General features: G+C 38.5%; 1 protein-coding gene across 34 annotated transcripts in view; it reads right to left on the reverse strand.

Moving 5' to 3' along the window:
* Positions 1-12,969, reverse strand: part of RHOBTB1 (Rho related BTB domain containing 1) — a 118,897-nt gene that overhangs the window by 44,802 nt on the left and 61,126 nt on the right. The window lies entirely within an intron of this gene.

Here is a 12,969-nt window from a genome sequence, read left to right on the forward strand (position 1 = left end):
CAAAGTGCTTGGAATATAAACACATACCATGCCCTGCTTCTGTAAAGCTTTTTTTGACTATTCACTCAGGTCCACAGGTCCCCAATTTATTTGTGACTCTCTTCTAGGGACAGTCATAAGCCAAATAGTGACATAGCCAAATGTGAGCCTAGCTGCCCTGGTCTCCTGTTCAAATCATTTCTCTTCCCAGGGTGGTACTCTCTTCCCACCTTCAGTCCTTGAGATGATGGCCTTCCTGATGTCCTGTTCCTCTCTGAAGATACAGGCTCTTAGGAAGTGTCAGGCACAGCCACTATGGCTCAATCACACTATGGCTAGATGACCATCAGAGTCTTGTCTCCATAATTCAGTAATTGTGAGGCACTGTGGCTGAGGAAGTGCATGATATTCTTGTTTCCCCTGGATAGGTGCACTTTAGTACAGAGATTCTTTGAGTCCAAGTGAGTGTGTAAGTCTCCTCTACTATGGGAAATTCAGATATCAGGAAGGGTGGGCAGGGAAGGCTTATCACTTGTCTATGACATCTTACTAGGCATCTTCTTCTTTTTTTTTTTTTTTTAACTAGGCATCTTCTAATTCAAATCGCCCCACCACTGGAATATGCCATCTCTAACCATCCCCTGCGTTGTGTTTCTTGTTACGTTTGCTATTTGAATCAAAGCATGTGAACAGTCTGCTTAAAGACAAAACTCTAAGGCCCAAAGAGAGGTCTTGGTACTTTCAGTTCCGTTCAATTGTTCATAGATGGTTTGAACAATGCATTGCACTGCCGCTAAATTTTCCGGTCCTTTAGAAAAGCATGTAATCTGAACTTTAAGAAATAATTTAACCTGGTCGTTAAAAAATACTAGTGGAACAAATTTTAGTGTATTTGAAGAGTGAGCTCAGAAAGAAAAACTGGGAATTTTATATTGACAGAAACAGGAGAGAAATGTTAAGAGTTGCATAATAACCATAGCCAACAGCCAAGTTTCGACTGTGCAGATTTCATTATCCTGAGCTCTTAATCACCAGTCCTAGGCAGGCAGGAGCTGCTCTGTGCATAATATAAACATCTCAGCTGGAATGGAGAGTGGGTCCAGATCTGGGAAGAGACCATCAGGGTTGGGCTGCACTTCCCTAAATCAGAAGTTTACAGAAATGTATCTCCAGGATAAAATTGCCTTTCATTGTTCAATCAACAATATTTTTTTTCACCTCAGAGTTTTGATTAAAACAGAGAGGAAAAGTGTCTGAGTGACAGAAAGGACAGTGAATATAAGCCCAGGAATACAGATCATACAGAGGTACTTTTTAAAACATCCACTCATTATTCTCACCAGAGCCCTGTGATAATGGAGACCTATGCAAGATCACACTTTTCAATTTTTTAAAAAAAAGCTCAATGTCAGTGGGGGAGGTGAGCCAGGATTAGAAATAAACTTGCTATATATCCATTGTTCTTAATAAATGCTGCCCCAGTTGAAAAAGAACAGATAAAAAAATCTTAGCTTAAAAGATGCATAAAAATTCAAGATAGTTTTAAAAACCACCATAAGTAAACTATGTGCTACATTCTAGACATACTGGTTGACTTTTATCTACAAATTTCCAGGTGATGTCTCCTTTGGTGGCTTGACTCATCACTCTGCTCAGATGTCCTTTCTCATGCCCCCTGATCTTCCACTGAAATTGTTCTGCATCTTTAGGACTCAGACAATTTTAATTAAAGAAATAATAGTCTCAGCACCTAGTGCCAGGCCTACTGTACTGGTGTACAGTGGTAAGCAAGCCAGGTGTGGTTCTTGCTCACTTGGACCTCGCAGTCAGGTGGGGAGAAACAGGTAGATGTAGTCATAAACTTGATTGAATTTCCTTGAAGAAAAGCAAAAGGGTTATGAGAGAAAATAATGGGTGGGAGGTCTGCAGGAAAGACAAGGAAGGGAGACCTCTTTGAGGACGCCCAAGTTTCTTGATATCTGAAGAAGGAACAGGGTCCAGTCACGTGCTGGGAAAGAAGCAGGCCTGAAAAAGCTGGTGCCAGAGGAGCTGGAGACAGGAAGGTTAGAAAGGAGGCAGGGGTCACATCACACACAGTCTTGTAGGCCAAACAGGGAACTGGGGTTTTATTCTAAATGCAATGAGAAGCCACTGTGACATTGCAGGCAGAGGAGTAACAAGTTCTGATTTGCTTTTTAGAAGCATCACTGATACCACTGAGACTGCTGTGTGGGGAGCAGAAGCATCCTAATCGATGCACCCAGGTTCTCGGCGGGGGTGTGGGGGGTGTTGGGGAGGGGAGGATGCTTGGACCAGGAATCAGCAGAGATGGAGCAAAGTAGACAGACACAAGTTATGTTTTGGAAAAAGATGCACTTAAAACATCATTCCTTTATACCACCTCCTAGGGTATTTACCAAATTTTGATTTGTAGTATTGACAATTATGCTTAAATGCATCTATTTTCTTCTACCTCACTAAGATTATACATTTTTGACAACAGAGACTGTTAATTCACCTTTAAACCCTCAAGTCTTTTCAATGCCTTGGCCATATGTGGTTTTCAATTAATATTTATTCAACAGGATATAAAAGTACAGCCATTCCACCTTCCTCAGGAAACCTTCCACCTGGATCTGGCAGTGAACTTGCACTCAGCTATCTCTGGTGACTGATCACTAAGCCTGTGGCCTCGAGAGCAGCAGCATGTGGCTAAGCCCGCAGTCAGTGAGAGGAACACCTTGAGGGACATCTGTGTGGCCCATCATGAGAGCGGTATTTGACAGATGGCATCACACCAGCCGTGGCTCCCCATCAGGAAGAGCATCAGTAACCATGGGAACCACCAGGGACCAAGGTCCAGGCCCCTCCACCAAATGATAAGGCAGGGGGCAGGAGGGAGTCCCAATATAGGCAGGCAGGAGCTTACAGCTGAAATTGATTCAGGAAAAAAAAAAAAAAAAGGGAATATGATTATTTATTGTGCACTAGTGCCTAGAGCCAATTTATGAATCTTTATAATATTTACATTATAAGAGTCTCATAAAATTCCCACCAACTTTTGGACTTTAACATCCTCATTCAAGGGATTTCTAACTCTTTTGGTGAGGTCACTAATTGGCTGGGAAAGAAGGGAAAAATGGAGGCACACGTACCCACTCCCTATGGAGAAGGATTTATCATCAAAATGAAAGTGAATCTGGAATGAGGGAATTCAATCTCTGCTAAAAGACATCACAAGAGCCAATTAGTTGGACTTGAAGGAAGGACAGCATTGGAAGATTACATGCCTTGGATTCCCTGCTACATGGTCTCGCTGAAATTAACCTTATTCTCCACGAATTAGCAGACCCCATGACAGTACCAGAATATGGATAAAGAGTAACCATATATTAGAACTGGAAAGATTTCTGCCACATTCACTTCCATGGAGCCAACTGAGAAAGTCACTGAAGCCCAGCAGACTGCCCATGTTCACAGGGAAAAGAGCTGGGCTGGGAGGTAAGCAGGATGTCTATGGTCTGGAGTAATGGGAGCTGGCTTGACTTGGGACCGAGATGGGAGAAGCGGGCTGTGGAGCCCCTGGAAAGCCATAAGGCACCTGGTGTGCTGTCCTCAGAAAGGAGTGATCCCAGGGACTGACCCCTTACTGAAGACAAGCCAAGTAGACAGCACTGAGCAGGGGAAAGACTCATTTTGTTTTTCTTCCGCTAGCCTGCCTAACTAGATGGTTTCAATTTCAATGCTGCTACAGAAGTGATGGATCTTGTGAATGTGCGAGGGATGGGGCAGGAGTACAATCGCTAAGGCTGACCACTGGTACATCTTGGCGGTGATACCCCTCACTATTGTTCTTATGTCAAAGCTCCACAGTTCCCTGGGCCTGTACACTACTGAAGAGTGTGGCCTATCCACTCTGGAACTGGGTGGGTTCATTACAGAGCCCCAATCTGGTCTCCAACAGAGCCCTGGAGATGCAAGCATCAGATATAATTCAGCCCTCGGCCACCAGAAATCTGTCTCTAGATGGATGAAGTAAACAGAGGACCATTTAACATATGATCTATTAAAAACCCTGACATGTAGAAAAGGACAAGCTGTTTAGCTAAAGACTTAGAAGAAAGGTCTTCTAGTTAAGTAGATGTGCTATAAGAAATAGCAAAAGAAAAAAGTTTTTAAAAAATATCTGAACCATGTAGTTGATCCTGCAAAAGAAGATAACGCAGTTGTGTAAACTTACAGCAGATGAAGCTCTAAGTAGGCAATAAGACCAGATAAGTAAAGGCCACGTATACATGAGAAACAAGATCGCCAAAGTAAAAGTCATACTGGCAACAGTAAATAGCCTTGAAGATGTAGTAAATTGGAGTAGTGAGGCACAGGCAAAACATGAGGAACTCTAAGGACAGAAGGAAGGCCATCTGAAAATGATGTCATGGAAGATGATGAGGAGGCTGACAGTAGATACGCAATCCCCTGGATGCTATGGCTTCTGGGGGGAACTCAGGGAGTAAAGTACGGCTGAATAGACCAAATTGTCCCAATACAAAAAGGAGGATGGGGCGGGGAGAAGGAGAAAGTAAGAAGATGACTATACATGTCTCTATTTTTCAGTAAAATGTTTAAATATCGATGCCAGAGAAACTGTATAATAATCCTGCAAACACCTAAGCAAAACATCCTCTCTAAGACTAATGGCCAAAAAACATTTTTTTATAAAGAAATAATAATATGAATGACCACACACTTCACCAATACACTACTTTAAGACAAGAGAAAAACACGTAGCCTTCACAGAAAAAGGACATAATAACAAGTTTCTGAATTTGGTCAAATTGTTATTTATGTAAAAGGATCATAAAGCTATTTTTAGATATCAAAGACTCAGGGAGCAAAAACTCAGATTTCTTTAAGGAATTAAACTGCTCAAAGATACTTGACAAAACACCCAGAGATAATTCAAAATTTAAAAAAAAAAAAAAAAAGAGGGTATTTCAGTTTAAAAGGACTATGGAAACCAAAGCCAACTGAAAATATAAAACTAGCCTTCAATGTTATTTTGATTTTGGTTTCAAAATGGCATAGAAAAATTATCTGTAAATGATAATTTGGAAGGTAAAAAAGAGGGCAATTCATAAAATCATTACAGTAATAACGAACCTTCACAAACCAAATGCATACCTCTATAAGGAGAAACTAATGAAAATAACTGACATGTATGAGATAAAAAATCAGAATCAACATCAGATTAAGAAAGCAAAAACGGGTGGGGATCCCTGGGTGGCTCAGTGGTTTAACGCCTGCCTTTGGCTCAGGGCGTGATCCTGGAGACCCGGGACGAGTCCCACGTCCGGTTCCCTGCATGGAGCCTACTTCTCCCTCTGCCTATGTCTCTGCCTCTCTCTCTCTGTCTCTCATGAATAAATAAATAATCTTAGAAAAAAAAAAGAAAGCAAAAATGGAAAACAACACGTGGAGGCCTTGGATAGCATAAAAAGTAGTGATAAATGAACAGATCCCACATAAAAAAAAAAAAAAAAAAAACCTGAGAAGAGAGTGCACTTTCTTTTCAAGTGTTCTTGGCACACTTACAGAGGTTGACTAACCCACCAGAAGGACAAAAATCCCCCAAAGCAGAAGTTGTATCAACTAAATTCCCTAACCACAAAAAGATAAATGAAAAAGTTAAAAGGAAAGGTTTTATTAACAACAATAGCAACAAAAAACCTCAACCACTCGGAAATTTTTAAAAATATTTTCTGATATATCCACCTAAAGAAATGACTTCATAAACAGAAAATGTTTTAAAAGCAAATATATTTATCACATCTTTATTAAGAGTAAGAAAAAAAATGAAAACCACTCAAATCTATGACAAGTGAGGGAATAATTAAGGCCTTGCTAACTGATCTTGGGCCAATTACTTAATCTCTCTAAACTTCTATTTCCTTATCTGTAAACTGGGGATAATTGCCTCCCTGGATGTGTTGTTGTAAAGATTAAATTAGATAATGCTTGTAAAGTATTTTAATCACTATACCTCCCATCAAGAGAATGTCCAACAAGTCTTCTCTATTAAGATTGTAATTATTTAAAGTCATGTTTATGTTGAGTTTGCAATCATATGGAGAAGTGCTAATGTTACACTATCATGGGGAAAGTGCAGGATAGCAATCTAAAAAACAGTTGATGGGGATCCCTGGGTGGCGCAGCGGTTTGGCGCCTGCCTTTGGCCCAGGGCGCGATCCTGGAGACCCGGGATCGAATCCCACGTCGGGCTCCCGGTGCATGGAGCCTGCTTCTCCCTCTGCCTGTGTCTCTGCCTCTCTCTCTGTCTCTCTGTGACTATCATAAATAAACAAAAATTAAAAAAAAAATTAAAAAAAAATAAAAAACAGTTGATGAAAACTATATAAAATAAGCAAATACATGCAAGTCAAATAGAATTGGGCCTCCTTGTTCTTTCACTCTAAGTACCATCTAAGCACAGTGACACAGCTAAAAGAAACATGAATGTGACTTTTAGAAAGCCAAGAAAAAACGTGGGTACTTAAGATTAACAGAGGGATGTGATTACCATGACCTTTCAGGCATCTTGCAGCAAAACTCCTGACAGGGCTGGCTATGGCTCTCTGCTTCTTTCACTTCTATCTCCATCATTATTCCCCTCCATCATCTAAGTGGATCTCCCGTGGACCCACCCTTTTTTACTTTCAAGGGGAGGGGCAGAATGGATGGATATTAATATGTGAATACTTAAGATTTAATAGTTGTGTCTCCGTTATCAAAAGGGAAGCTGTTCTTCCTGCAACAGCAATATATGAAAGGCAAACTGGAAGGATGGACACTCAACAGATAACAGTGACTGTTGTTGGTAACAGGGCTATAACTTGTCATTTTTCCACTTTCCTTTAGTTTCCAAATTTTCAATGATGAAAATATATTACCTTTTAAAAAAATGAGATAAAAGTCATTGTCAGAAAACACACCCTTTTAAAGTATACAATTCCAGGATTTTTGTTATGCCTACAAAACTATACTACCCTGTCCACCATCTAATTCTGAAACACTTTCATCATCCCAGAAAGAAAACATTGTGCCCATTAGCAGCCGACCTGTTCTCTCCCTTCAGCTCTAGAAACCACTAATTCACTGTCTCTATGAATTTGCTTAATCTGGACTTTTTTTTTTTTTTTTTAAGATTTTATTCATCCATTTTGAGAGAGAAAGAGAGAGAGAGAGAGAGAGGGCATGAGTGTGTGTGTGTGTGTGTGTGTGTGCGGGGGGGGGGGACAGAAGGAGAGGGAGAAAAGCAGGCTTCCCACTGAGCAGGGAGCCCGATATGGGGCTCGATTTCACACCCCAGGATCACGACCTGCGCTGAAGGCAGACTCTTAAACCAATGAACCACCCAGGCACCCCCGGATATTTTTTATAAGGGAAATCATACAATATGCAGCCTTTTGCGTCTGTCTTCTTCTATTGAGCACAATGCTTTCAAGTTCATTCATGTTACAGCATGTATTCGTGCTTCATTACTTTTTATGGATGAATAATATTCTTAAGCATATTCTTTAATTGGAGAGATATTTTGGCCTTTTAAAAAACTAATGAGTACATAAGTATAACCATTGATTGTGAATTCTAGTAAGACTACAGATACAAGCCAATAATAATAAATGATTTTTTATGATGTATGAACTGTTCTTTAAAATCATATGTTTATAAAGCTTGTGATGCTGTTAAACTTGTTTTTTTTTTTTCTGACCCAAGGCCTCAACTAAAAACAAAACAAAACAAAACAAAACAAAACCCCATAGGAATCTAAATGATAATCTAGCTGAATATCAGACAAAGAAATTTAACCATATAGAGACAGTGGTAGACACCCAAGACACCTATATATTTCAAACAGAAGATGAAAAATTCTTGGCTTTTAAATTTTGGGTGTTCAGAGGAAATACTTATAGTAACAAAAATGAGCAATTTTAAGAAATTCTTTGGAACCAAATCATACGAAATATTCTATGATAATCAATTGTAGTTATGATACTTTAAGCTTGGGTCAATATAGTATAATTTAGCTTTACATTCATTAAAAGAAAAAAAAAGTTCCAAATCTGTTTTTATGCATGCGGTATGTGTATTTGTATACCTGCAAATCACAAACATATAAATATTGATGCATGTTCAGTGCAAAAATTTAATGTTATAATCTTTACTTGGAGAGGCAGATTCTACATATTTTGTTACAAGGGAAATAGCTTGATCAAAATCACTGCAGCTAGCTCTTACAAAGTTAAGGGTTCAGTGAAAAATTAAATTCTGTAAATGAATGACTTACCCAGGACATAAATTTGGAGCATTTCAAAGGCACAGAGGGTGCAGTGAGGTGGTAACCATAAATGGGATGCTTCTGATATCCACTTCTTGATCTAAGTGCTGGTTATATAAGTATGTTCGGTTTTCACAAACTCATCAAACTGTATACTTGTGATCTGTATACAATTCTCCCTTATGTTATACTTAAATATATTTTTCTAAGATTAAAAGAATTGAAACAACAGAAGATACTATGCATTGATTTTGGAGGGCCCATGTGTGAACCTCAGCTAAGGGCTGGATCAGGAAGCTTTGTCAAAAATTAATAATTAAATACTGGTTAAATCCTCAGAGACATGTCAAAGTTGTAAGTGCTCATTTGAGAAAGCTAATATCAAGTCTGCAGACTAGATATGCTTAAAAATCCATCCTAATGAAGAAAAGTCTCTGTAGTGTTCTGTAGTCACTTGTTCATTGAAAGCATTCTCTAAAGATGTCACTGGGTCAGCTTCTGTAGTACCAGAGAGACCACTAGCTGTGAAACCTTCACATAGGATGACAATGAAGCAATTGCATTTAATCATTTAGGAGACTATAATATGCCAGTTAGGATTAGGTTATGCTCTGATTCAGACAAATGAAGAAAATTGTCTCCCCTACTCCCCCAGGATTTCTTAGTAAAATTAGACCATAAATACTACAAAAGAGTTGGTGGACAAAAAAAACACTCTTTAAAAATCTTATATTTTATTGGAGGTTTCTGGCTGACATTAATGCATAGATCCCAGCTAATAATTTCAGGACATGTTCCTATAGCCTCCAACTCTAGGTAAGAGTTATTACATGAAGGATTGTACATTTTTAAAAAGCAGAATGAGAAACTGTTTGTGGGAGTGGAAAGTAATACCATTATTCAGTAGTGCACCTGACACTCAAAGACTTTAAAATGTCCATAACTTTCATCCAATTATAAGACTTTATTCCTAGATAAATAATTAGGGTATACAAAAAGATTCCATTAAAGTAATGTTATCATATCACTATTTGTGGAAACAAGATATTGGAAATAATTTTCAAAATCCAGCCACACAGTGGTTCAAAATCCAGCCACACAGCCCCACAACACTAAATGTCCACAAAATAGGACAGTATACAGCCAACAAAAAATGTGTTAAAAGTACATTTTTTGTCATATGTTCATGATAAACATTTAAATGAAAAAGATCACAAAATAATATACAGAATAACATCATTCCTTAAAAATTATTTACCTAAACACATACTGCAACATCTGGGATAAAGAAACATTAAAATATTAATGCCAATTAGGATTATAAATTGATTTAAATTTTTCTCCTTTTTTCCTATCTTATATATTTCATCTTTTCTATAATAACGAAGGAATTTTATAACAAAAAAATTTACAAAAAAGTGAGGATGGGGGGGGGGATAGGAAAACCAGGGACTAGAATATTTGTGTGCAAATACATTCTTCCTTCATTATGTGGAATTAATACCTCCTCTCTGCATACCTTGAGAGCTTTATGTGAAGTGCCTTTCAGTGCCTGCTGCTCCTGGAACCTTTCTTTAAATACTGAGCAGCCATCTCACTCATCAACAATATCATCCTGCAGCTCCTGGTCATTCAGCTCCCTTGACTGAAATCAAAGGAACTAACATCTCAATAGACCCAAATGTACACACACACAGAACTATGCAGCCACTCAGCCTAGAACAATGTAGCAAGAATACACCTGCTGATCCCCAGGTATAGGAACAAGCCAAAGGGAAAACCTTCTCTAATCTTTCCAGATCAAGTCATCAGACTTTGAGAGATTTCAGTTCTCTTTCAGATGAGAGTTGCTGGTCTACTTCAAATAAATGGATTTTTAAAAATATTAGAATCTGAAATATTCAAAGGGTTCACTGTTGATTTTTGTTTGATATACACAAAAGGAAACAATTCCCCTTCTTTGAAGCCTCTTTCCAGGAGCCTTAATGATCAGCTGCCAAATTTAGCCTTGGCTGCATCTCCACTGTATCTATTATTCCTCTGTGCTATTGATGTGAGGCCAAATCTCATCCCTATTTAGAGTGCACAAGAGCCGGTGTCTTGATGAAAGGGGGAGTTGGTGAACGTAAATTGAAAAGAGCCCGGAGAACATACTGTAATGAATGGAAACACACAGCTTCATGGCTTATGGTCCTAAAATTACGTTCACACAAAAGAATCAATAGCCTTGGTCATATTATATGAGAAATAAGAGAGGAGGGGGAGTTGTAGAGAAGGCAATCAAGAGATCAGATGCTTATTAAAATTATTGGGGGGATTTGTTTAGTTTTGCTTTAGGTACTGCTGCCTGTAAAATAATATTCTTTTTTTTAAAAAAAAGGTTTAATTATTTTTTTTAGTAATCTCCACACCCAACGTGGGGCTCAAACCCATGATCCCGAGATCAAGAGTCACACACTCTTCCGACTGAGCCAGCCAGGTGTCTCAAGAATATTCCTGACAGCACTATTCATAATAGCGAACAGCTGGAAACAACCCTCCAGCAGTAGGACGGATAAATAAATAATAAATTGAGCTCCAGGATACTACACAGACTATAACAAAATGGATGAACTCCTGCTACATACATTATGAATAAACCCTGCAAACATAATATTGAGGAGAAGAAGCCAGACACTAAAGAGATTTTGTTTACGTAAACGTTCAAAAGCAGGCACAGTGAGTCCATCGTATTAGAAGCCAAGCTAGTGGTTACCTGGGTTGGGAAATGACTGGATAGGGATTTAAAAAGAGTATCCGGGCGCTGGTGATCTTCTGTTTCTGTGTGCAGGTGCTGCTTATGTGTGTCTGTTCAGTTTGTGAAAATTCTTTTAAGTTATATACTTCTGATTTTTGTATTTTTCTTTAATAAGACACATGTCAATAAAAATGTTTTAAATTCAGATTCCTAGGCCCTAACAAAAATTTACTGACTGTAGATTATGGTTTTCCTGGGGGTATTCTGATGCAAAGGTTGAGAATCACTCAACTGGATGATCTATATCTAGCGGTGTGCTGGAGCCAGCCCCCACTAGCTCATGAGAACTAGTTGTTCAATTTTCAGGATTTTTGCAAGCCTGTTAAAGCATAATGTATGGAGCTGTCAAGTCACTATGTTGTACACCTAAAATTAATGTAACATTTTGTGTCACTGTACTTCAATAAAAAATAAATAAACATAAATAAAATAGGGTCAGTATTAAAAACTAAATTATATAAAGTTTCAATTACATAAATTATACTAAAGACAAAGGTACTACTGAATACTCAATCTCATCTTTTTCTAATTATTTTATTGCATTTCACTGTTACCTACATTTTGAGGTTATTGATCCCAATTTTATTTGTATGGTGGAAATAGTATGCAGCAGTGGGCTACTGGGCCATCTCTCCCCAGCTTCACAATCAGTCACAACAATAGACTGAAATTGGCCATGGTGGGAGTCTTTATACCACAGAAACTGGCAAGCAGTACAATTTAGGGCTTGCTTTGTTGCTTGTCTTGATTTAAGAAAATGATTAAAAAATGTTAACAATGCAGATTAATCTTAAAAGTGTATTACATGTGGAGCTGTTACGTTGTCAATAGAAACTTTAAGGAACTATCTTTACACTATTTAGAAGCTATTATCTCGTGCAGCAGGGAAGAGCCTATCTTTGATAAATGAGTAGAGTTCCGACATGTCTTTGTTGTTAAACTTTTTTATCTTGCTCATTAACATAAGGCAAAATATCAACCAACATTTACATGGGAATTACATCCCTTCATCAATTGTACTGCAGATAGGTTATGGATAAAACAGTTCAGCAAAACCCAACAAGCATTCTGTAAAACCCAACTGGCTTTATGGAATTTACAATAAAGAGTATTGTGTATTTTTTTATTATTTGCAAAGTGTGTGCTACATGCATTCTTTATGTCACTAAAATTTATAATCGACTTATGTATGCACATAAATGCATTTTTCCCCCCAGAGAACAGGTTGATTTACTGGCACACTGCCGTGTACATCCCCTCCATGTTTAAGATTCCATGACTGTCTATTATGATTTAAGAAACAAGCAAACAAAATAAGGTGGGAGTCTAACAGTCTGTAAGGCATGAGTTCCAGCATAGGCTATAGTAACACCTATACTTTAGACCTTCACTACTCAAAATATGGTCCTCAGACCAGCAGTTTTGGCATTGATGGGTAGCTTGTGAGAAGCGCATTGTCTCAGGTCCCACCTGAATCAGAATCTGCATTTTATCAAGATGCCCCAGTGATCTGTATGCACACCGAAGTCTGAGAAGCACTGCCTTAATAATAAGCTCCTCGATATGAACTGAAATTTATATAACCAATCTAAGACTAGCAGTCAGGTTAGGGGCAATCTAGCAACTGGTCATCTCGAAGCAGCTAGCACCAGCTTGGCCACTTCACAGCACAGGAGACAACACATAACTGCCAGCCCTAAACCCAAAGAGAAGGATATACATCTTGCAATTTACCCTCGTCAAACACTCAGAGGGAAAGACTATGTCACTAGGAAAATAAAGGCCATCCTGGGCCACTTGGGATTATAAGTTTTTTAAAAAGGGGGAGAAAGTACAAGTAAGAAAAAACCACCACAGT

Source organism: Vulpes vulpes, chromosome 4, assembly GCF_048418805.1.
Source record: "Vulpes vulpes isolate BD-2025 chromosome 4, VulVul3, whole genome shotgun sequence".
NCBI lineage: Eukaryota > Metazoa > Chordata > Mammalia > Carnivora > Canidae > Vulpes > Vulpes vulpes.